Consider the following 25,326-nt stretch of genomic DNA (forward strand, 5'->3'; position numbering starts at 1 on the left):
AAGAAACATACCTGCTTCGGACTAGTCCAGTTGCGTCACCAAATGGTTTGAGTGCATGCAACTTTGCATAGACACCTATGGCAAATACTTTGAAAAAATGCAGGGGCAGACTAGATGGGCCAAGTGGCTCTTATCTGCCGTCAAATGCTATGTTTCTATGTAATGTTCACTTTGTAAATAGAATACTTTTTGTGTATCAGGAAACTCATTGCACACCCCTCATACGCACTTTGGGGTCAATTCTATTCGGCAACTTAAGAATAGCGCCGGGAATTAGCTCCCGACGCTATTCAATTCAGCTCCAGTTAAGTCGGCGACGTCCCGTTCTCGCCGACTTAACAGGTAGTTTTGTCGGGAGAAAGGGCAATCTCCGACTTAACTCCCCGGCGCGAGGCTGATTCCCGACAGATTCAGCCTCGCGCCGGCCGCGAGGCAGCACTTTTGTCGGGTTTCTTCTCTCATCCCCCGGGGATGAGAGAAGAATTCCCGACAATTGCGGGTCACTAGCAGCTGAATTGAATAGCGTCGGGAGCTAATTCCCGGCGCTATTCTTAAGTTGCCGAATAGAATCGACCCCTTTGAGTATAGACATTTAAACCAACATTTTTGTAAGATATTATTAGAAAGTGTTAAGGGGCTCATATGTCAGCACTCAAAAAAAAAAAAAAAAAAAAAAAAATGATTCACAAATTGTGATTCCTCCTCCCCAATATAGATTCCCCAATCCACCAATCGGTACCCATACGTTAGATATTTCTCAGTGATTTGCAGATCACTTTCAGCAAATACAGATCTGCCATTGTTGAAGGGTTCATCATTTTACTACAAACGATATGCAAATCAGCTGATTGTTACCATACACATACTCTACAGCCCTGATTGACCACTGAAAATTAAACATGTTGAAAAAAATCTGATTTAGTAATTCTGATTACTTTATGGTCAGAATCAGCAAAAACCTTACATTACCAATTTTACATAAAATCTCAATGTTGTGGCACAATTTTAAGAGACAGGTCATATTTCCAGTGATGTTCATATCTGCTATTTTGGAACCATCTCACGCAGCAGGCAGGTATCACCTGGTTATATCTGTTTCTCACTCTTCTTTTACATATATGGTGCGGTGAAGATTTTCTCACAGCCCCCCCCCCCCCCCAAAAAAAAAAAAATACAAAATTCTATTGACCTATCATTAGCACCAGCTGCTTTTCTCCATGATTTGACTGTCATGAAAGAGAAATGATGGAAGATGCCTTATGTGATCTCTATTTTTTTGTCATGTCGCTATATGGCTTCTCAGGCTTGGTAACTACAGTATCAATAAGCCATGGCACCTGGAATTGTGGGGAAAAAAGCAGGTAACAAAAATAAAATAAGAATTTACTCACCGGTAATTCTATTTCTCGTAGTCCGTAGTGGATGCTGGGAACTCCGTAAGGACCATGGGGAATAGACGGGCTCCGCAGGAGACTGGGCACTCTAAGAAAAGAATTAGGACTACTGCTGTGCACTGGCTCCTCCCTCTATGCCCCTCCTCCAGACCTCAGTTAGGGAAACTGTGCCCAGAAGAGCTGACACAATAAGGAAAGGATTTGGAATCCCGGGTAAGACTCATACCAGCCACACCAATCACACCGTACAACTCGTGATAACTATAACCAGTTAACAGTATGAATAACAACTGAGCCTCCCTAACAGATGGCTCATAACAATAACCCTTTAGTTAGGCAATAACTATATACAAGTACTGCAGACAATCCGCACTTGGGATGGGCGCCCAGCATCCACTACGGACTACAAGAAATAGAATTACCGGTGAGTAAATTCTTATTTTCTCTGACGTCCTAGTGGATGCTGGGAACTCCGTAAGGACCATGGGGATTATACCAAAGCTCCCAAACGGGCGGGAGAGTGCGGATGACTCTGCAGCACCGAATGAGCAAACTCAAGGTCCTCCTCAGCCAGGGTATCAAACTTGTAGAATTTTGCAAACGTGTTTGATCCCGACCAGGTAGCAGCTCGGCAAAGTTGTAAAGCCGAGACCCCTCGGGCAGCCGCCCAAGAAGAGCCCACCTTCCTCGTGGAATGGGCTTTGACTGATTTAGGATGCGGCAGTCCAGCCGCAGAATGTGCAAGTTGAATCGTGGAGCAGATCCAGCGAGCAATAGTCTGCTTAGAAGCAGGAGCACCCAGCTTGTTGGGTGCATGCAGGATAAACAGCGAGTCAGTCTTTCTGACTCTAGCCGTCCTGGAAACATAGATTTTCAGGGCCCGAACTACATCCAGCAACTTGGAGGCCTCCAAGTCCCCAGTAGCCGCAGGCACCACAATAGGTTGGTTCAAATGAAACGCTGATACCACCTTAGGGAGGAATTGGGGACGCGTCCTCAATTCTGCTCTGTCCATATGGAAGATCAGATAGGGGCTTTTACAGGACAAAGCCGCCAATTCTGACACCCGCCTAGCCGAAGCATGACCACTTTCCACGTGAGATATTTCAACTCCACGGTCTGAAGTGGCTCAAACCAATGTGATTTCAGGAAATCCAACACAACGTTGAGATCCCAAGGCGCCACCGGGGGAACAAAAGGGGGCTGAATGTGCAGCACTCCCTTAACAAACGTCTGAACTTCAGGCAGCGAAGCCAGTTCTTTTTGAAAGAAAATAGACAGGGCCGAAATCTGGACTTCAATGGAACCCAATTTTAGGCCCATAGTCAGTCCTGACTGTAGGAAGTGCAGAAAACGACCCAGCTGAAATTCTTCTGTGGGGGCCTTCATAGCCTCACACCAAGCAACATATTTTCGCCATATGCCGTGATAATGCTTTGCTGTCACATCTTTCCTAGCTTTTATCAGCGTAGGAATGACTTCAACCGGAATGCCCTTTTCCATCAGGATCCGGCGTTCAACCGCCATGCCGTCAAACGCAGCCGCGGTAAGTCTTGGAACAGACAGGGCCCCTGCTGCAGCAGGTCCTGTCTGAGAGGCAGAGGCCAAGGGTCCTCTGAGATCATTTCTTGCAGTTCCGGGTACCAAGTCCGTCTTGGCCAATCCGGAACGATGAGTATAGTTCTTACTCCTCTCTTTCTTATTATCCTCAGCACCTTTGGTATGAGAGGAAGAGGAGGGAACACATAAATCGACTGGTACACCCACGGTGTCACCAGAGCGTCCACAGCCATTGCCTGAGGGTCCCTTGACCTGGCGCAATATCTTTTTAGCTTGGTGTTTAGGCGGGACGCCATCATGTCCACCTGTGGCCTTTCCCAACGGTTTACAATCAGTTGGAAGACTTCTGGATGAAGTCCCCACTCTCCCGGGTGGAGGTCGTGCCTGCTGAGGAAGTCTGCTTCCCAGTTGTCGACTCCCGGAATAAACACTGCTGACAGTGCTATCACGTGATTTTCCGCCCATCGGAGAATCCTTGTGGCTTCTGCCATCCTGCTTCTTGTGCCGCCCTGTCGATTTACATGGGCGACCGCCGTGATGTTGTCTGACTGAATCAGCACCGGCTGGTTTTGAAGCAGGGGTCTTGCCTGACTTAGGGCATTGTAAATGGCCCTTAGTTCCAGAATATTTATGTGTAGGGAAGCCTCCTGACTCGACCATTGTCCTTGGAAGTTTCTTCCCTGAGTGACTGCCCCCCAACCTCGGAGGCTTGCATCCGTGGTCACCAGGACCCAGTCCTGTATGCCGAATCTGCGGCCCTCGAGAAGATGAGCACTCTGCAGCCACCACAGCAGAGACACCCTGGCCCTCGGGGACAGGGTGATCAGCCGATGCATCTGAAGATGCGATCCGGACCACTTGTCTAACAGATCCCACTGAAAGATCCTTGCATGGAATCTGCCGAATGGAATTGCCTCGTAAGAAGCTACCATCTTTCCCAGGACTCACGTGCAGTGATGCACAGACACCTGTTTTGGTTTTAGGAGGTCTCTGACCAGAGATGACAACTCCTTGGCCTTCTCCTCCGGGAGAAACACCTTCTGTTCTGTGTCCAGAATCATACCCAGGAACAGCAGACGCGTCGTAGGAACCAGCTGCGACTTTGGAATATTCAGAATCCAGCCGTGCTGTTGTAGCACTTCCTGAGATAGTGCTACTCCGACCAACAACTGCTCCCTGGACCTCGCCTTTATAAGGAGATCGTCCAAGTATGGGATAATTACAACTCCCTTCTTTCGAAGGAGTATCATCATTTCGGCCATTACTTTGGTAAATACCCTCGGTGCCGTGGACAGACCAAACGGCAACGTCTGGAATTGGTAATGGCAGTCTTGTACCACAAAACGGAGGTACACCTGGTGAGGTGGGTAAATGGGGACATGCAGGTAAGCATCCTTGATGTCCAGTGATACCATGTAATCCCCATCTTCCAGGCTTGCAATAACCGCCCTGAGCGATTCCATTTTGAACTTGAACTTCCTTATATAAGTGTTCAAGGATTTCAAATTTAGAATGGGTCTCACCGAACAGTCTGGTTTCGGTACCACAAACATTGTGGAATAGTAACCCCTTCCCTGTTGAAGGAGGGGAACTTTTATTATCACCTGCTGCAGATACAGCTTGTGAATTGCCGCCAGTACTACCTTCCTGTCCTGGGGAGTGGCTGGCAAGGCCGATTTGAGGTAACGGCGAGGGGGAGACGTCTCGAATTCCAGCTTGTATCCCTGAGATACCACTTGTAGAACCCAGGGATCCACCTGTGAGCGAACCCACCGGTCGCTGAAGTTCCGGAGACGGGCCCCCACCGCACCTGGCTCCACCAGTGGAGCCCCAGCGTCATGCGGAGGATTTAGTGGAAGCAGGGGAGGATTTTTGTTCTTGGGAACTGGCTGTATGGTGCAGCTTTTTCCCTCTACCCCTGCCTCTGGGCAGAAAGGACGCGCCTCTAACCCGCTTGCCTTTCTGGGGCCGAAAGGACTGTACCTGATAATACGGTGCTTTCTTAGGCTGTGAGGGAACCTGAGGTAAAAATGTCGACTTCCCAGCTGTTGCTGTGGAAACGAGGTCCGAGAGACCATCCCCAAACAATTCCTCACTGTAAGGAAAAACCTCCATGTGCCTTTTAGAATCCGCATCACCTGTCCACTGCCGAGTCCATAATACTCTCCTGGCAGAGATGGACATTGCATTTATTCTAGATGCCAGCCGGCAAATATCCCTCTGTGCATCTCTCATAGATAAGACTACGGGGTAAATTTACTAAGATTCGTATTTTCCCGTTTCAGGTCAAAGTTCAATCACGAATGACATTGAAAGTGTAAAACTGCAACTTTTTGAATTTGTTACGACGGATTTACTAAGCTGCCGTATTTTGCCTTTTCGGGTTTTCCGATGTCGATGTCATTCGGTTTTTTTTTCAGTTTTTTACGGCAGTGATTAGCAAAACACTGCCGACTTTTTAAAAATGAATCTCGGCCGGATCTGTGTGATCCGTGCTGGGGTTCATTTTTTTTTTTTTTTTTTTAAATTAAACAGTGTAAAATCATAAAAAAAATTGCGTGGGGTCCCCCCTCCTAAGCATAACCAGCCTCGGGCTCTTTGAGCCGATCCTGGTTGCAGAAATATGGGGGGAAAAATGACAGGGGTTCCCCCATATTTAAGCAACCAGCATCGGGCTCTGCGCCTGGTCCTTGTTCCAAAAATACGGGGGACAAAAAGAGTAGGGGTCCCCCGTATTTTTAAAACCAGCACCGGGCTCCACTAGCTGGACAGATAATGCCACAGCCGGGGGTCACTTTGATATAGTGCCCTGCGGCCGTGGCATCAAAAATCCAACTAGTCACCCCTGGCCGGGGTACCCTGGGGGAGTGGGGACCCCTTCAATCAAGGGGTCCCCCCCCCCCAGCCACCCAAGGGCCAGGGGTGAAGCCCGAGGCTGTCCCCCCCATCCAATGGGCTGCGGATGGGGGGGCTGATAGCCTTTTGTGATAATGAAAAGATATTGTTTTTAGTAGCAGTACTACAAGGCCCAGCAAGCCTCCCCCGCATGCTGGTACTTGGAGAACCACAAGTACCAGCATGCGGCGGAAAAACGGGCCCGCTGGTACCTGTAGTACTATTACTAAAAAAATACCCAAAAAAAGACAAGACACACACACCGTGAAAGTAAAGATTTATTACATACATGCACACAAACATACATACATACTTACCTTATGTTCACACGAGGGTCTGTCCTCTTCTCCAGTAAAATCCAAGGGGTACCTGTTGAATAAATTCTACTCACCAGATCCCGGGTCCCAGGGTCCTCGGGGCAACCATTTGTAATCCAGGTACTTGAATAAAATAACAAAACGGAGAGCCGAGCCACGAACTGAAAGGGGCCCCATGTTTTCACATGGGACTCCTTTCCCCGAATGCCAGAAACCCACTCTGACTGATGTCTAAGTGGGTTTCTTCAGCCAATCAGGGAGCGCTACGTTGTAGCACCCTCCTGATCGGCTGTGTGCTCCTGTACTGAGTGACAGGCGGCACACGGCAGTGTTACAATGTAGCGCCTATGCGCTCCATTGTAACCAATGGTGGGAACTTTCTGCCCTGCGGTTGACCTAAAGTGACGTCACCGCTGAGCAGAAAGTTCCCACCATTGGTTACAATGGAGCGCATAGGCGCTACATTGTAACACTGCCGTGTGCCGCCTGTCACTCAGTACAGGAGCACACAGCCTGATTGGCTGAAGAAACCCACTTAGACATCAGTCAGAGTGGGTTTCTGGCATTCGGGGAAAGGAGTCCCATGTGAAAACATGGGGCCCCTTTCAGTTCGTGGCTCGGCTCTCCGTTTTGTTATTTTATTCAAGTACCTGGATTACAAATGGTTGCCCCGAGGACCCTGGGACCCGGGATCTGGTGAGTAGAATTTATTCAACAGGTACCCCTTGGATTCTACTGGAGAAGAGGACAGACCCTCGTGTGAACATAAGGTAAGTATGTATGTATGTATGTTTGTGTGCATTTATGTAATAAATCTTTACTTTCACGGTGTGTGTGTCTTGTCTTTTTTTGGGTATTTTTTTAGTAATAGTACTACAGGTACCAGCGGGCCCGTTTTTCCGCCGCATGCTGGTACTTGTGGTTCTCCAAGTACCAGCATGCGGGGGAGGCTTGCTGGGCCTTGTAGTACTGCTACTAAAAACAATATCTTTTCATTATCACAAAAGGCTATCAGCCCCCCCATCCGCAGCCCATTGGATGGGGGGGGGGGGGGGGGGGGGGGGACAGCCTCGGGCTTCACCCCTGGCCCTTGGGTGGCTGGAGGGGGGGGGGGGGACACCTTGATTGAAGGGGTCCCCACTCCCCCAGGGTATTCCGGCCAGGGGTGACTAGTTGGATTTTTGATGCCACGGCCGCAGGGCACTATATCAAAGTGACCCCCGGCTGTGGCATTATCTGTCCAGCTAGTGGAGCCCGGTGCTGGTTTTAAAAATACGGGGGACCCCTACTCTTTTTGTCCCCCGTATTTTTGGAACCAGGACCAGGCGCAGAGCCCGATGCTGGTTGCTTAAATATGGGGGAACCCCTGTCATTTTTTTCCCCATATTTCTGCAACCAGGATCGGCTCAAAGAGCCCGAGGCTGGTTATGCTTAGGAGGGGGGACCCCACGCAATTTTTTTTGAGAAAATAATCACTTTTCCCACCCCTTCCCACTGATATACATGCACGGATCTCATGGATCCGTGCATGCCTATCCAATCACGAATAAAAAAAAGCAGGTCTGTTTTTTTTAAGCACTTTTTTACGAGTTGTCATTTTTCACGGCAGTGTTTTGTTTTTTTTTTTGCTTTGCACTTCTTAGTAAATGACCGAGATTCATACTTAAACAGCCGCGTTTTGACCGATGGTGTATTCATTCGTGATTTTTTTCCTAGGACTTCCAAATATTACGAATGCCCTCATCACTGCCGTGATTTGAGTTTAGTAAATTACCGAGATGACACTTTGATGAAAAAACGGCATCTCGGTCAAAATCGGGACCTTAGTAAATTCACCCCTACGTCTTTAATATGCTCTATGGTTAGCAATATAGTGTCCCTGTCAAGGGAATCAATGTTATCAGACAGGGAATCAGACCACGCTGCTGCAGCACTGCACATCCATGCTGAAGCAATAGCAGGTCTCAGTATAGTACCTGAGTGTGTATATACAGACTTCAGGATAGCCTCCTGCTTTCTATCCGCAGGCTCCTTTAAGGCGGCCGTATCCGGAGACGGCAGTGCCACCTTTTTTGACAAGCGTGTGAGCGCTTTATCCACCCTCGGGGAAGTCTCCCAGCGTAACCTGTCCTCTGGCGGGAAGGGGTACGCCATCAGTAACTTTTTAGAAATCACTAGTTTCTTATCGGGGGAAGCCCACGCTTCTTCACACACTTCATTCAACTCATCTGATGGGGGAAAAACCACTGGTTGCTTTTTCTCCCCAAACATAATACCCTTTTTAGTGGTACCTGGGTTAATGTCAAAAATGTGCAACACATTTTTTATTGCCGTAATCATGCAACGGATGCCCCTTTTGGATTGTGTATATGTCTCATCCTCGTCGACACTGGAGTCAGACTCCGTGTCGACATCTGTGTCTGCCATCTGAGGTAGCGGGCGTTTTTGAGCCCCTGATGGCCTTTGAGACGCCTGGGCAGGCACTGGCTGAGAAGCCGGCTGTCCTACGGCTGTTACGTCATCCAGCCTTTTATGTAAGGAGTTGATACTGTCGTTTAATACCTTCCACATATCCATCCACTCTGGTGTCGACCACGTAGGGGGTGACATCACATTTATCGGCACCTGCTCCGCCTCCACATAAGCCTCCTCATCAAACATGTCGACACAGCCGTACCGACACACCGCACACACACAGGGAATGCTCTGACCGAGGACAGGACCCCACTAAGTCCTTTGGGGAGACAGAGAGAGAGTATGCCAGCACACACCACAGCGCTATATAACACAGGGATATTACACTTACACAAAGTGATTTTCCCTATAGCAGCTATAATACACAGTATTGCGCCTAAATTTAGTGCCCGGAGTCTTCAGCCGCCGATTTTCTCCTCGGATCTTCCGTCTTCTGGCTCTGCAAGGGGGACGGCGGCGCGGCTCCGGGACCGGACGACCGAGGCTCGGCCTGTGTTCGATCCCTCTGGAGCTAATGGTGTCCAGTAGCCTAGAAGCCCAAGCTAGCTGCAAGCAGGTAGGTTCGCTTCTCTCCCCTAAGTCCCTCGTAGCAGTGAGTCTGTTGCCAGCAGATCTCACTGAAAATAAAAAACCTAATAAATACTTTCTTTACTAGAGGCTCAGGAGAGCCCCTAGTGTGCAACCAGCTCGAGCTGGGCACATATTCTAACTGAGGTCTGGAGGAGGGGCATAGAGGGAGGAGCCAGTGCACACCAGTAGTCCTAATTCTTTTCTTAGAGTGCCCAGTCTCCTGCGGAGCCCGTCTATTCCCCATGGTCCTTACGGAGTTCCCAGCATCCACTAGGACGTCAGAGAAATAAGATTTTAAACCTACCGGTAAATCTTTTTCTCCTAGTCCGTAGAGGATGCTGGGGACTCCGTAAGGACCATGGGGTATAGACTGGCTCCGCAGGAGACATGGGCACTATAAAGACTTTAGAATGGGTGTGCACTGGCTCCTCCCTCTATGCCCCTCCTCCAGACCTCAGTTAGAGAACTGTGCCCAGAAGAGACGGACAGTACGAGGAAAGGATTTTTGTTAATCTAAGGGCAAGATTCACACCAGCCCACACCATCCACACCGTATAACCTGGAATATACGCAACCAGTTAACAGTATGAACAAAACAGCATCAGCCAGAGACTGATCAAAACTGTAACATAACCCTTATGTACATATGGTGTAATGGTTAGCATTACTGCTTCACAGCACTGAGGTCATGGGTTCGATTCCCACCATGGCCCTAACTGTGCAGAGTTTGTATATTCTCCCCGTACTTGCGTGGGTTTCCTCCCACAATCACAAAAATATACTGGTAGGTTAATTGGCTCCCAACAAAAAATTAACCCTAGCGTGAATGTGTCTTGTCTGTATGTACATGTGATAGGGAATATAGATTGTAAGCTCCACTGGGGCAGGGACTGATGTGAATGGCCAAATATTCTCTGTAAAGTGCTGCGGAATATGTGTGCGCTATATAAATAACTGATAATAATAATAATAATAATAATAATAATAATAATAATAATAATAATAATAATAATAATAATGTAAGCAACAACTATATACACAAGTATTGCAGAAATATGTCCGCACTGGGATGGGCGCCCAGCATCCTCTACGGACTAGGAGAAAAAGATTTACCGGTAGGTTTAAAATCTTATTTTCTCTTACGTCCTAGAGGATGCTGCGGACTCCGTAAAGACCATGGGGATTATACCAAAGCTCCAGACCGGGCGGGAGAGTGCGGATGACTCTGCAGCACCGAATGAGCAAACATGAGGTCCTCATCAGCCAGGGTATCAAACTTGTAGAATTTTGCAAAAGTGTTTGAACCCGACCAAGTAGCTGCTCGGCACAGCTGTAATGCCGAGACGCCTCGGGCAGCCGCCCAAGAATGCCCACCTTCCTAGTGGAATGGGCCTTTACCGAATTTGGTAACGGCAATCCCGCCATAGAATGAGCCTGCTGAATCGTATTACAGATCCAGCGAGCAATAGTCCGCTTAGAAGCAGGAGCGCCAACCTTGTTGGCTGCATACAGGACAAACAGTGCCTCTGTTTTCCTAACCCGAGCCGTCCTGGCTACATAAATTTTTAAGGCCCTGACTACATCAAGGGACTTGGAATCCTCCAAGTCACCCGTAGCCACAGGCACCACAATAGGTTGGTTCATATGAAAAGATGAAACCAACTTTGGCAAAAATTGAGGACGAGTCCTCAATTCTGCTCTATCCACATGGAAAATCAGATAGGGGCTCTTGTGAGACAAAGCCGCCAATTCGGACATCTGCCTTGCAGATGCCAAGGCCAACAACATGACCACCTTCCAAGTGAGAAATTTTAATTCAACCGTTTGAAGAGCTTCAAACCAGTGAGATTTTAGGAACCGTAACACCACGTTAAGGTCCCATGGTGCCACTGGGGGCACAAAAGGAGGCTGGATGTGCAGCACTCCCTTTACAAAAGTCTGGACTTCTGGGAGAGAAGCCAATTCCTTCTGAAAGAATATAGATCGGGCTGAAATCTGTACCTTAATGGAACGTAACTTCAGGCCCATATCCACTCCTGTCTGTAGAAAGTGGAGAAAACGGACCATGTGGAAATCTTCCGTAGGAGCATTCTTGGCTTCACACCAAGATACATACTTCTTCCAGATACGGTGATAATGTTTCGCCGTCACCTCCTTCCTAGTCCCCATCAGAGTAGGGATGACTTCCTCCGAAATACCTTTACCCGCTAGGATTCGGTGTTCAACCGCCATGCCGTCAAACGTAACCGCAGTAAGTCTTGGAACATGCAGGGCCCCTGCTGTAACAGGTCCTCCCTGAGAGGAAGAGGCCATGGATCTTCTGTGACCATCTCCCGAAGATCCGAATACCAGGTCCTTCGAGGCCAATCTGGAATAATGAGTATTGTCTGCACTCTTTTTCGTCTTATGATTCTCAATATTTTTGAGATGAGAGGAAGAGGAGGGAACACACAGACCGACTGAAACACCCATGGTGTCACCAGGGCGTCTACCGCTACTGCCCGAGGGTCCCTTGACCTGGCACAATACCTCCGAAGCTTCTTGTTGAGGCGTGACGCCATCATGTCTATTTGAGGAAGTCCCCAAAGACTTGTTATCTCTGTAAAAACTTATTGATGAAGTCCCCACTCTCCTGGATGGAGATCGTGTCTGCTGAGGAAGTCTGCTTCCCAGTTGTTCACTCCCGGAATGAAGACTGCTGACAGAGCGCTTACGTGATTTTCCGCCCAGCGAAGAATCCTGGTGGCTTCCGCAGTTGCCACTCTGCTCCTTGTCCCGCCTTGGCGGTTTACATGAGCCACGGCTGTGACCTTGTCTGATTGAATCAGAACCGGTATGTCGAGAAGAAGATTCTCCGCTTGTCGTAGGCCGTTGTATATGGCCCTTAATTCCAGTATGTTGATATGTAGACAAGCCTCCTGGTTTGACCATAGTCTCTGAAAGTTTCTTCTTTGTGTGACTGCTCCCCATCCTCGGAGGCTCATGTCCGTGGTCACCAGAACCCAGTCTTGAATGCCGAACCTGCGACCCTCTAGAAGGTGAGTACTCTGCAGCCACCACAGGAGAGACACCCTGGCCCTGGGGGACAGGATTATTTTCTGATGAAGTTGAAGATGGGACTCTGACCACTTGTCCAGAAGGTCCCACTGAAATGTCCTCGCATGAAACCTGCCGAAGGGGGATGGCCTCGTAGGTCGCCACCATTTTTCTCAGTACTCAAGTGCATTGATGGACTGACACTCTTGTCGGTTTTAACAGGTCTCTGACCATGTTCTGGAGTTCTTGGGCATTTTCCATTGGGAGAAAAACCCTCTTTTGTTCCGTGTCCAGAATCATGCCTAAGGAAGATAGCCGAGTCGTTGGAACCAACTGTGACTTTGGTAGATTTAGAATCCAGCCATGTTGCTGCAGCACTCTCAGGGAGAGCGACACGCTTTTCAGCAACTGTTCTCTCGATCTCACTTTTATCAGGAGATCGTCCAAGTACGGGATAATTGTCACTCCCTGCCTGCGCAGGAGCACCATCATTTCTGTCATTACCTTGGTGAAAATCCTCGGGGCCGTGGAAAGCCCAAACAGCAACGTCTGAAACTGGTAATGACAGTCCTGTACAGCGAATCTCAGGTACGCCTGATGAGGGGGATATATGGGGACATGAAGGTATGCATCCTTTATGTCTAGTGACACCATAAAATCCCCCCCTTCCAGGCTGGAGATTACTGCCCGGAGTGATTCCATCTTGAATTTGAACTTTTTCAAGTACAGGTTTAGGGATTTTAGATTCAGAATGGGTCTGACCGAGCCATCCGGTTTCGGCACCACAAACAGGGTTGAATAGTACCCCTTCCCCTGTTGAACTAGGGGAACCTCGACAACCACTTGTTGTTGACACAGTTTTTGAATTGCAGCTAAAACTATCTCCCTTTCTGGGGAAGAAGCTGGTAACGCCGATTTGAAAAACCGGCGAGGAGGCACGTCTTCGAATTCCAGCTTGTATCCCTGGGATACAATTTCCATTGCCCAAGGATCCACGTCTAAGTGAACCCAGACATGGCTGAAGAGTCGAAGACGTGCCCCCACCGGCGCGGACTCCCTCAGTGGAGCCCCAGCGCCATGCGGTGGATTTAGTAGAAGCCGGGGAGGACTTCTGCTCCTGGGAATTAGCCGTAGCAGGCATTCTTTTCCCTCTACCCTTACCTCTGGCGAGGAAGGAAGAGCCCCGACTTCTTCTGGACTTATGCGGTCGAAAGGACTGCATCTGATATTGTGGTGTTCTCTTTTGCTGTGGGATAACATAAGGTAAAAAAGTAGATTTACCCGCAGTAGCTGTGGAAACCAGGTCCGCGATACCTTCCCCAAATAAAACCTCACCCTTGTATGGCAAAACTTCCATATGCCTCTTTGAGTCGGCATCACCCGTCCATTGGCGGGTCCACAGGGATCGCCTAGCAGAAATCGCCATGTCGTTGGCTATCGAACCTAGCAGCCCAACGTCTCTCTGAGCGTCTCACACATATAATACTGCGTCTTTAATGTGACCTAAGGTCAATAAAACGGTATCCCTATCTAGGGTATCAATGTCAGCTGACAAGGTATCTGTCCAAGCTGCTACAGCGCTACAAACCCAAGCCGATGCTATTGCCGATCTGAGCAAAGCACCCATATGTGTATAAATTGATTTTAAGGTAGTTTCCTGTCTGCGATCAGCATGATCCTTGAGGGCTGCCGTGTCTGGAGACTGTAGCGCCACCTTCTTGGACAAGCGCGTTAAAGCCTTGTCCACCCTGGGCAATGATTCCCACCGTACCCTGTCCTGTGCAGGGAAAGGATACGCCATAAGAATTCTCTTGGGAATCTGCAGTTTTTTGTCTGGAGTTTCCCAAGCTTTTTCAAATAACGCGTTCAGCTCATGAGATGGGGGGAAAGGTTACCTCAGGTTTCTTTTCCTTAAACATGCATACCCTCGTGTCAGGGACAGAGGGGTCATCTGTGATATGCAAAACATCTTTTATTGCAATAATCATAGAATTAATACTTTTGGCCACCCTTGGGTGTAACCTCGCATCATCGTAGTCGACACTGGAGTCAGAATCCGTGTCGGTATCAGTGTCTGCTACTTGGGACAGGGGACGTTTCTGAGACCCTGAAGGGCCCTGTGACACAGTCAAAGCCATGGATTGACTCCCTGTTTTATCCCTGGACTCTGCTTTGTCCGATCTCTTATGTAATAAAGACACATTTGCATTTAAAACATTCCACATATCCAACCAATCAGGTGTCGGCGTTGCCGACGGAGACACCACAATCATCTGCTCCACCTCCTCCTTAGATGAGCCTTCCGCTTCAGACATGCCGACACACGTACCGATACCCCCACACACTCAGGGATATATCTATATGGAGACAGTCCCCCAATAAGGCCCTTTGGAGAGACAGAGAGAGAGAGTATGCCAGCACACACCCAGCGCCACCTGAGACTGGAATAAAATCCCAGTCAGTACAGCGCTTTTATATATATATATTTATATATATATATATATATTTATATATATATATATATATATATATATATATATATATATATATATATATATATATATATATATATATATATATATATATATAAAATAAGAATTTACTTACCGATAATTCTATTTCTCGGAGTCCGTAGTGGATGCTGGGGTTCCTGAAAGGACCATGGGGAATAGCGGCTCCGCAGGAGACAGGGCACAAAAAGTAAAGCTTTAGGATCAGGTGGTGTGCACTGGCTCCTCCCCCTATGACCCTCCTCCAAGCCTCAGTTAGGATACTGTGCCCGGACGAGCGTACACAATAAGGAAGGATTTTGAATCCCGGGTAAGACTCATACCAGCCACACCAATCACACTGTACAACCTGTGATCTGAACCCAGTTAACAGTATGATAACAGCGGAGCCTCTGAAAAGATGGCTCACAACAATAATAACCCGATTTTTGTAACTATGTACAAGTATTGCAGATAATCCGCACTTGGGATGGGCGCCCAGCATCCACTACGGACTCCAAGAAATAGAATTATCGGTAAGTAAATTCTTATTTTCTCTATCGTCCTAGTGGATGCTGGGGTTCCTGAAAGGACCATGGGGATTATACCAAAGCTCCCAAACGGGCGGGAGAGTGCGGATGACTCTGCAGCACCGAATGAGAGAACTCCAGGTCCTCCTTAGCCAGGGTATCAAATTTGTAGGATTTTACAAACGTGTTTGCCCCTGACTAAATAGCCGCTCGGCAAAGTTGTAAAGCCGAGACCCCTCGGGCAGCCGCCCAAGATGAGCCCACCTTCCTTGTGGAATGGGCATTTACATATTTTGGCTGTGGCAGGCCTGCCACAGAATGTGCAAACTGAATTGTATTACACATCCAACTAGCAATAGTCTGCTTAGAAGCAAGAGCACCCAGTTTGTTGGGTGCATACAGGATAACAGCAAGTCAGTTTTCCTGACTCCAGCCGCCCTGGAACCTATATTTTCAGGGCCCTGACAACATCTAGCAACTTGGAGTCCTCCAAGTCCCTAGTAGGTGCAAGGCACCACAATAAGCTGGTTCAGGTGAAACACTGACACCACCTTAGGGAGAGAACTGGGGACGAGTCCGCAGCTCTGCCCTGTCCAAATGGACAAACAGATATGGGCTTTTTTGAGAAAAAAACCACCAATTTGACACTCGCCTGGTCCAGGCCAGGGCCAAGAGCATGATCACTTTTCATGTGAGATGCTTCAAATCGACAGATTTGACTGGTTTTAAACCAATGTGATTTGAGGAATCCCAGAACTACGTTGAGATCCCACAGTGCCACTGGAGGCACAAAAGGGGGTTGTATATGCAATACTCCCTTGACAAACTTCTGGACTTCAGGAACTGAAGCCAATTCTTTCTGTAAGAAAATCGACAGGGCCGAAATTTGACCTTAATGGACCCCAATTTGAGGCCCATAGACACTCCTGTTTGCAGGAAATGCAGGAATCGACCGAGTTGAAATTTCTTCGTGGGGCCTTTCTGGCCTCGCACCACGCAACATATTTTTTCCACATGTGGTGATAATGTTGTGCGGTCACTTCCTTTCTGGCTTTGACCAGGGTAGGAATGACCTCTTCCGGAATGCCTTTTTCCCTTAGGATCCGGCGTTCCACCGCCATGCCGTCAAACGCAGCTGCGGTAAGTCTTGGAACAGACATGGTACTTGCTGAAACAAGTCCCTTCTTAGTGGCAGAGGCCATAAGTCCTCTGTGAGCATCTCTTGAAGTTCCGGGTACCAAGTCCTTCTTGGCCAATCCGGAGCCATGAGTATAGTTCTTACTCCTCTACGTCTTATAATTCTCAGTACCTTAGGTATGATAAGCAGAGGATGGAACACATACACCGACTGGTACACCCACGGTGTTACCAGAACGTCCACAGCCACCGCCTGAGGGTCTCCTAACCTGGCGCAATACCTGTCCCGTTTTTTGTTCAGACGGGACGCCATCATGTCCACCTTTGGTATTTCCCAACGGTTTACAATCATGTGGAAAACTTCCCGATGAAGTTTCCACTCTGCCGGGTGGAGGTCGTGCCTGCTGAGGAAGTCTGCTTCCCAGTTTCCATTCCCGGAATGAAACACTGCTGACAGTGCTATCACATGATTTTCCGCCCAGCGAAAAGTCCTTGCAGTTTTTGCCATTGCCCTCCTGCTTCTTGTGCCGCCCTGTCTATTTACGTGGGCGACTGCCGTGATGTTTTTCCCACTGGATCAATACCGGCTGACCTTGAAGCAGAGGTCTTGCTAAGCTTAGAGCATTATAAATTTAGCCTTAGCTCCAGTATATTTATGTGGAGAAAAGTCTCCAGACTTGATCACACTCCCTGGAAATTTTTTTTTTTTCCTTGTGTGACTGCTCCCCAGCCTCTCGGGCTGGCCTCCGTGGTCACCAGCATCCAATCCTGAATGCCGAATCTGCGGCCCTCTAGAAGATGAGCACTCTGTAACCACCACAGGAGAGACACCCTTGTCCTTGGATATAGGGTTATCCGCTGATGCATCTGAAGATGCGATCCGGACCATTTGTCCAGCAGATCCCACTGAAAAGTTCTTGCGTGAAATCTGCCGAATGGAATTGCTTCGTAGGAAGTCACCATTTTTACCAGGACCCTTGTGCAATGATGCACTGATTTTAGGAGGTTCCTGACTAGCTCGGATAACTCCCTGGCTTTCTCTTCCGGGAGAAACACCTTTTTCTGGACTGTGTCCAGAATCATCCCTAAGCACAGCAGACTTGTCGTCGGGATCAGCTGCGATTTTGGAATATTTAGAATCCACCCGTGCTGTTGTAGCAGTATCCGAGATAGTGCTACTCCGACCTCCAACTGTTCCCTGGACTTTGCCCTTATCAGGAGATCGTCCAAGTAAGGGATAATTAAGACGCCTTTTCTTCGAAGAAGAATCATCATTTCGGCCATTACCTTGGTAAAGACCCGGGGTGCCGTGGACAATCCAAACGGCAGCGTCTGAAACTGATAGTGACAGTTCTGTACCACGAACCTGAGGTACCCTTAGTGAGAAGGGCAAATTTGGGACATGGAGGTAAGCATCCCTGATGTCTCGGGACACCATATAGTCCCCTTCTTCCTGGTTCGTTATCACTGCTCTGAGTGACTCCATCTTGATTTGAACCTTTGTAAGTGTTCAAATTTTTTTAGATTTAGAATAGGTCTCACCTAGCCTTCTGGCTTCAGTACCACAATATAGTGTGGAATAATACCCCTTTTCTTGTTGTAGGAGGGGTAATTTAATTATCACCTGCTGGGAATACAGCTTGTGAATTGTTTCCCATACTGCCTCCTTGTCGGAGGGAGACCTTGGTAAAGCAGACTTCAGGAGCCTGCGAAGGGGAAACGTCTCGACATTCCAATCTGTACCCCTGGGATACTACTTGTAGGATCCAGGGGTCCTGTACGGTCTCAGCGTCATGCTGAGAGCTTGTCAGAAGCGGTGGAACGCTTCTGTTCCTGGGAATGGGCTGCCTGCTGCAGTCTTCTTCCCTTTCCTCTATCCCTGGGCAGATATGACTCTTATAGGGACGAAAGGACTGAGGCTGAAAAGACGGTGTCTTTTTCTGCAGAGATGTGACTTAGGGTAAAAACGGTGGATTTTCCAGCAGTTGCCGTGGCCACCAGGTCCGATGGACCGACCCCAAATAACTCCTCTTCCTTTATACGGCAATACACCTTTGTGCCGTTTGGAATCTGCATCACCTGACCACTGTCGTGTCCATAAACATCTTCTGACAGATATGGACATCGCACTTACTCTTGATGCCAGAGTGCAAATATCCCTCTGTGCATCTCGCATATATAGAAATGCATCCTTTAAATGCTCTATAGTCAATAAAATACTGTCCCTGTCAAGGGTATCAATATTTTTAGTCAGGGAATCCGACCAAGCCACCCCAGCTCTGCACATCCAGGCTGAGGCGATCGCTGGTCGCAGTATAACACCAGTATGTGTGTATATACTTTTTATGATATTTTCCAGCCTCCTGTCAGCTGGCTCCTTGAGGACGGCCCTATCTATAGACGGTACCGCCACTTGTTTTGATAAGCGTGTGAGCGCCTTATCCACCCTAAGGGGTGTTTCCCAACGCGCCCTAACTTCTGGCGGGAAAGGGTATACCGCCAATAATTTTCTATCGGGGGGAACCCACGCATCATCACACACTTCATTTAATTTATCTGATTCAGGAAAAACTACGGTAGTTTTTTCACATCCCACATAATACCCTCCTTTGTGGTACTTGTAGTATCAGAAATATGTAACACCTCCTTCATTGCCCTTAACGTGTGGCCCTAATAAGGAATACGTTTGTTTATTCACCGTCGACACTGGATTCAGTGTCCGTGTCTGTGTCGACCGACTAAACGGGCGTTTTAAAAACCCCTGACGGTGTTTTTGAGACGTCTGGACCGGTACTAATTGTTTGTCGGCCGTCTCATGTCGTCAACCGACCTTGCAGCGTGTTGACATTATCACGTAATTCCCTAAATAAGCCATCCATTCCGGTGTCGACTCCCTAGAGAGTGACATCACCATTACAGGCAATTGCTCCGCCTCCTCACCAACATCGTCCTCATACATGTCGACACACACGTACCGACACACAGCACACACACAGGGAATGCTCTGATAGAGGACAGGACCCATTAGCCCTTTGGAGAGACAGAGGGAGAGTTTGCCAGCACACACCAAAAACGCTATAATTATATAGGGACAACCTTATATAAGTGTTTTCCCTTATAGCATCTTTTTTTTATATATTTCTAACGCCAAATTAGTGCCCCCCCCTCTCTGTTTTAACCCTGTTTCTGTAGTGCAGTGCAGGGGAGAGCCTGGGAGCCTTCCCTCCAGCCTTTCTGTGAGGGAAAATGGCGCTGTGTGCTGAGGAGATAGGCCCCGCCCCTTTTTCGGCGGCCTCGTCTCCCGCTCTTTAACGGATTCTGGCAGGGGTTAAATATCTCCATATAGCCCCCGGAGGCTATATGTGAGGTATTTTTTGCCAAAAATAGGTTTACATTTGCCTCCCAGGGCGCCCCCCTCCCAGCGCCCTGCACCCTCAGTGACTGCCGTGTGAAGTGTGCTGAGAGGAAATGGCGCACAGCTGCAGTGCTGTGCGCTACCTTAAGAAGACTGAGGAGTCTTCTGCCGCCGATTCTGGACCTTCTTCTCGTTTCAGCATCTGCAAGGGGGCCGGCGGCGAGGCTCCGGTGACCATCCAGGCTGTACCTGTGATCGTCCCTCTGGAGCTAATGTCCAGTAGCCAAAGAAGCCAATCCATCCTGCACGCAAGTGAGTTCACTTCTTCTCCCCTAAGTCCCTCGTTGCAGTGATCCTGTTGCCAGCAGGACTCACTGTAAAATAAAAAACCTAAGCTAAACTTTTCTAAGCAGCTCTTTAGGAGAGCCACCTAGATTGCACCCTTCTCGGCCGGGCACAAAAATCTAACTGAGGCTTGGAGGAGGGTCATAGGGGGAGGAGCCAGTGCACACCACCTGATCCTAAAGCTTTACTTTTTGTGCCCTGTCTCCTGCGGAGCCGCTATTCCCCATGGTCCTTTCAGGAACCCCAGCATCCACTAGGACGATAGAGAAATATATATATATATATATATATATACACACTCACTGCGCCAATTAAATGTGCCCCCCCCCCCCTCTTCTTTGCCCTCTGTAACCGTGTTCAGCAGGGGAGAGTCCGGGGAGCCAGCTTCTCAGCAGTGTGCTGTGGAGAAAATGGCGCTGGTTAGTGCTGGAGGATCAAGCTCCGCCCCCTCACCGGCGGGCTTCGGTCCTGCTCAAATTCTTTATACTGGCGGGGGTTTTGTAATATACTGCCTCCGCAATATCTATTATGTTGGCCAGTGTCCCTTGAGGTTATTATTGCTGCCCAGGGCGCCCCCCTTGCGCCCTGCACCCTTACAGTGCCCGCTGTGTGTGTATGTGTGGGAGCAATGGCGCGCAGCGCTACCGCTGCGCGTTACCTCAGTGAAGATCTGAAGTCTTCTGCCGCCTTTGAAGTCTTCTTTTCTTCTTAATACTCACCCGGCTTCTATCTTCCGGTTCTGTGAGGACGGCGGCGCGGCTCCGGGACGAAAGGCGAGGGTGAGACCTGCGTTCCAACCCTCTGGAGCTAATGGTGTCCAGTAGCCTAAGAAGCAGAGCCTATCATTTAAGTAGGTCTGCTTCTCTTCCCTCAGTCCCACGATGCAGGGAGCCAGTTGCCAGCAGTGCTCCCTGAAAATAAAAAACCTTACAAAATTATTTTTCAGAGAAACTCAGTAGAGCTCCCCTGTAATGCACCCAGTCTCCTCTGGGCACAGGATCTAACTGAGGTCTGGAGGAGGGGCATAGAGGGAGGAGCCAGTGCACACCCATTCTTAAGTCTTTAGAGTGCCCATGTCTCCTGCGGAGCCTGTCTATACCCCATGGTCCTTACAGAGTCCCCAGCATCCTCTAGGACATAAGAGGGGGGGAAAACCCAGTCAAAAATATTTTCTAATATATGTATATAGACAATTATTATTTTTTTTAACTGGAAAAAAAAATAAGAATTTACTTACCGATAATTCTATTTCTCGTAGTCCGTAGTGGATGCTGGGAACTCCGTAAGGACCATGGGGAATAGCGGCTCCGCAGGAGACAGGGCACATCTAAAGAAAGCTTTAGGATCACCTGGTGTGCACTGGCTCCTCCCCCTATGACCCTCCTCCAAGCCTCAGTTAGGATACTGTGCCCGGACGAGCGTACACAATAAGGAAGGATTTTGAATCCCGGGTAAGACTCATACCAGCCACACCAATCACACTGTACAACTTGTGATCTGAACCCAGTTAACAGCATGATAATAGAGAAACCTCTATAAAAGATGGCTCACTACAACAATAACCCGAATTTTTTGGTAACAATAATTATGTACCAGTATTGCAGACAATCCGCACTTGGGATGGGCGCCCAGCATCCACTACGGACTACGAGAAATAGAATTATCGGTAAGTAAATTCTTATTTTCTCTGACGTCCTAGTGGATGCTGGGAACTCTGTAAGGACCATGGGGATTATACCAAAGCTCCCAAACGGGCGGGAGAGTGCGGATGACTCTGCAGCACCGAATGAGAGAACTCCAGGTCCTCCTCAGCCAGGGTATCAAATTTGTAGAAGTTTACAAACGTATTTGCTCCTGACGAAGTAACTGCTCGGCAAAGTTGTAAAGCCGAGACCCCTCGGGCAGCTGCCCAAGATGAGCCCACCTTCCTTGTGGAGTGGGCATTTTAAGATTTTTGGCTGTGGCAGGCCTGCCACAGAATGTGCAAGCTGAATTGTACTACAAATCCAACGAGCAATCGTCTGCTTAGAAGCAGGAGCACCCAGTTTGTTGGGTGCATACAGGATAAACAGCGAGTCAGATTTTCTGACTCCAGCCGTCCTGGAAACATATTTTCAGGGCCCTGACCACGTCAAGCAACTTGGAATCCTCCAAGTCCTTAGTAGCCGCAGGTACCACAATAGGTTGCTTCATGTGAAATGCAGAAACCACCTTAGGTAGAAATTGAGGACAAGTCCTCAATTCTGCCGTGTCAGAATTAAATATTAAATAAGGGCTTTTATATGATAAAGCCGCCAATTCTGACACACGCCTGGCTGAAGCCAGGGCTAACAGCATCGTCACCTTCCATGTGAGATATTTTAAGTCCACAGTGGTGAGTGGTTCAAACCAATGTGACTTTAGGAAACTCAACACAACATTGAGATCCCAAGGTGCCACTGGAGGCACAAAAGGAGGCTGTATATGCAGTACCCCTTTTACAAATGTCTGAACTTCAGGCACTGAAGCCAGTTCCTTTTGGAAGAAAATCGACAGGGCCGAAATTTGAACCTTAATGGACCCTAATTTTAGGCCCATAGACTGTCCTGTTTGCAGGAAATGCAGGAAACGACCCAGTTGAAATTCCTCTGTAGGGGCCTTCTTGGCCTCCCACCACGCAACATATTTTCGCCAAATGCGGTGATAATGTTTTGCGGTTACGTCCTTCCTGGCCTTGACCAGGGTAGGGATGACTTCATCTGGAATGCCTTTTTCCTTCAGGATCCGGCGTTCAACCGCCAAGCCGTCAAACGCAGCCGCGGTAAGTCTTGGAACAGACAAGGCCCCTGCTGGAGCAGGTCCTTTCTTAGAGGTAGAGGCCACGGTTCGTCCGTGAGCATCTCTTGAAGTTCCGGATACCAAGTCCTTCTTGGCCAATCCGGAACCACGAGTATAGTTCTTACTCCTCTCCTTCTTATGATTCTTACAAGCGTGTGAGCGCCTTATCCCCCCTAGGGGGTGTTTCCCAACGCACCCTAACCTCTGGCGGGAAAAGGTATACTGCCAATAACTTTTTAGAAATTATCAATTGTTATCGGGGGGAAACCCACGCATTTTATTTCTCAGATTCAGGAAAACTACAGGAAGTTTTTCCTCACCAACATAATACCCCTTTTTTTTTGGTGGTATTCATATTATCAGAAAAGTGTAAACTTTTTTCATTGCCTCAATCATGCAATGTGTGGCCCTATTTGGAAATCACGGTTGTCTCTTCACCGTCGACACAGGAGTCAGTATCCGTGTCGGCGTCTGTATCTGAGGTAACGGGCGCTTTAGAGCCCCTATATGAGACGTCTGGACATGCACAAGCTGAGTAGCCGGCTGTCTCATGTCAACCACTGTCTTTTATACAAAGCTGACACTGTCACGCAATTTCCACAGTACATCCACTCAGGTGTCGACCCCCCAGGGGGTGACAACACTATTACAGACACTCTACTCCGTCTCCTCATCATTTTTCTCCTCATACATGTCGACACAAACGTACCGACACACAGCACACACACAGGGAATGCTCTGATAGAGGACAGGACCCCACTAGCCCTTTGGGGAGACAGAGGGAGAGTTTTGCCAGCACACACCAGAGCGCTATATATATACAGGGATAACCTTATATAAGTGTTTTTCCCTTTATAGCTGCTGTATTGTTTATACTGCGCCTAATTTGTGCCCCCCTCTCTTTTTTAACCCCTTTCTGTAGTGTAGTGACTGCAGGGGAGAGCCAGGGAGCTTCCCTCCAACTGAGCTGTGAGGGAAAATGGCGCCAGTGTGCTGAGGAGATAGGCTCCGCCCCTTTCTCGGCATCCTTATCATCCGTTTTCTTGTATGTTTTGGCAGGGGTTAAATGCATCCATATAGCCCAGGAGTTATATGTGATGCATTTATTTTAGCCATAAAAGGTTTTCTAACGATTTATTGCGTCTCAGGGCGCTGCCCCCCCAGCGCCCTGCACCCTCAGTGACCGGAGTGTGAAGTGTGCTGAGAGCAATGGCGCACAGCTGCGGTGCTGTGCGCCTACCTTTATCTGAAGACAGGAAAGTCTTCTGCCGCCGATTTTTCCGGACCTCTTCGCTCTTCTGGCTCTGTAAGGGGGCCGGCGGCGCGGCTCCGGTGACCCATCCAGGCTGAACCTGTGATCGTCCCTCTGGAGCTAATGTCCAGTAGCCTAAGAAGCCCAATCCACTCTGCACGCAGGTGAGTTCGCTTCTTCTCCCCTTAGTCCCTCGATGCAGTGAGCCTGTTGCCAGCAGGTCTCACTGAAAATAATAAACCTAAACTAAAACTTTCACAAAGAGCTCAGGAGAGCCCCTAGTGTGCACCCTTCTCGTCGGGCACAGAAATCTAACTGAGGCTTGGAGGAGGGTCATAGGGGGAGGAGCCAGTGCACACCAGGTGATCCTAAAGCTTTCTTTAGATGTGCCCTGTCTCCTGCGGAGCCGCTATTCCCCATGGTCCTTACGGAGTTCCCAGCATCCACTAGGACGTCAGAGAAAAAATAATAATAATACTTTACAAGTCTGTGTGAAGATTTTAAGTTCATCAATAAATAAAGAGTAATACACAGAAACAAATGTACAGATGGCGCTTCAATTCAAAGGTGCTGCAGTCTCCCAGCTGGGATGGTTATCAATTTCCCAAGAAAGTTCAGTCCTAATTCTGTGGTTTTGCTGGGGTGCGCTCCCTGGATCACTACGGGTATTAGTCCTTTGTGTGGAAAGGAAAAACTCTCCGCACTGGATAATTGATCAGCAGTACTTCCTTGGTACAGTAAAGCACGATGTCCTCAAGGAAAGAAACAATAGATAGTGAAGTTCCGTAGGGATCAGTTTGATTATCAAAAATTTCAATCACATAGGAGTATAATGTAAAGGAAATTTTAATCCGCCTCAGTGTGGCGGACCTACGTACCGGACTTAGTGGGGTGTCTACAGTGCCCACCCAATTACGCTTGTAGTATCCCTGGGATACTTTAGAGGTAAGGTACAGGATAATACAGGTATAGCTTGGTGTCCACTGAATTATTAACAGTCAAGTTAAAAAGTTCTCAGCAATGGAGCTACATGTGCAACTAGACTCCTAGATAAGGATAATGCGGATGACCTCTCTCTAATAGTTATGATGATTTGCACCACACTGCTATTTGTCATTAACTTGTATAGAGATGAAAGTCTGGTCATTATTTTT

The 25,326-nt window shown here is 48.4% G+C and overlaps 1 protein-coding gene across 4 annotated transcripts in view; it reads right to left on the reverse strand.

The window, feature by feature from the left end:
* Positions 1-25,326, reverse strand: part of CLTA (clathrin light chain A) — a 113,131-nt gene that overhangs the window by 87,101 nt on the left and 704 nt on the right. The gene's annotated exons all lie outside the window — the stretch shown is intronic.

Source organism: Pseudophryne corroboree, chromosome 1 (genome assembly GCF_028390025.1).
Source record: "Pseudophryne corroboree isolate aPseCor3 chromosome 1, aPseCor3.hap2, whole genome shotgun sequence".
NCBI classification, from domain to species: Eukaryota; Metazoa; Chordata; class Amphibia; order Anura; family Myobatrachidae; genus Pseudophryne; species Pseudophryne corroboree.